The sequence below is a fragment of the Heliangelus exortis genome, chromosome 2 (genome assembly GCF_036169615.1).
Source record: "Heliangelus exortis chromosome 2, bHelExo1.hap1, whole genome shotgun sequence".
Lineage (NCBI taxonomy): Eukaryota > Metazoa > Chordata > Aves > Apodiformes > Trochilidae > Heliangelus > Heliangelus exortis.
This window is the reverse complement of record NC_092423.1, coordinates 13446627-13447334: the sequence shown is the minus strand read 5'-3', so window position 1 is coordinate 13447334 and position 708 is coordinate 13446627. Positions and strand designations below refer to the sequence as shown.

Sequence of the window (708 nt, the reverse complement as noted above, 5' to 3'; positions counted from 1 at the left end):
CATTATAATTTTTTCCACCTAACCTTTCAAACACACAAAAAAAAAAAGTTTTCATAGTTCAATGTTAACAGTGGCAAGAGTATTTTATTTTTTTAATAAAAATGGTGAGATGAATATGCTTGTTTCCTCAGGCTGGGGTAGTTAGCTGGGTACCCTAGGGGTTTTTTATTTAAAAAAAAAAAAAAAAAAAAAAAAAAAAAAAAAGGTAAAAAAGTTTTCTTATAAGCTTAGTAGTTCTTGAGAAAACCTGACTTTTTCCTCTGTGGTTCTTTTCTGTACAATGAGTAAAAGCCCCCCTTAATCAAGGAGCAAATGGAAATTACAAAACAAGGAAGAAATCCACACCCTTACAATCCGTCCAAGCGTTGGTGGTATAGTGGTGAGCATAGCTGCCTTCCAAGCAGTTGACCCGGGTTCGATTCCCGGCCAACGCAGCAGAACTTTTGACAACTTTCGACCAGCAGGAGGTGTTGCTGTTCACAGGGGTTCCACGGGCTGGAGACGCGCGGGAACAGGAATCCCCTGTGGGTTAGCAAAAGGAGTACCCAATTCATACTGCTGGGGTGAGAAGCAATCCCTTACGCAGGAGGCCACCCAACTGGAGAGCAGCATATCGGTGGGTAAGGTTTGAGGTGGGATAGGGGATACCTGTTGTTACAGGACACCAAGTTGAACCTGAGCTTGCAACGTGTTTTTTGCAGCAAAGGT

General features: G+C 42.2%; 1 non-coding gene across 1 annotated transcript; it reads left to right on the top strand.

Moving 5' to 3' along the window:
• Positions 1 to 362: 362 nt before the first annotated feature.
• TRNAG-UCC (transfer RNA glycine (anticodon UCC)) lies at positions 363 to 434 on the top strand. Its single transcript has one exon. It is a non-coding gene; the product is annotated as a tRNA-Gly (tRNA).
• Positions 435 to 708: the final 274 nt, after the last annotated feature.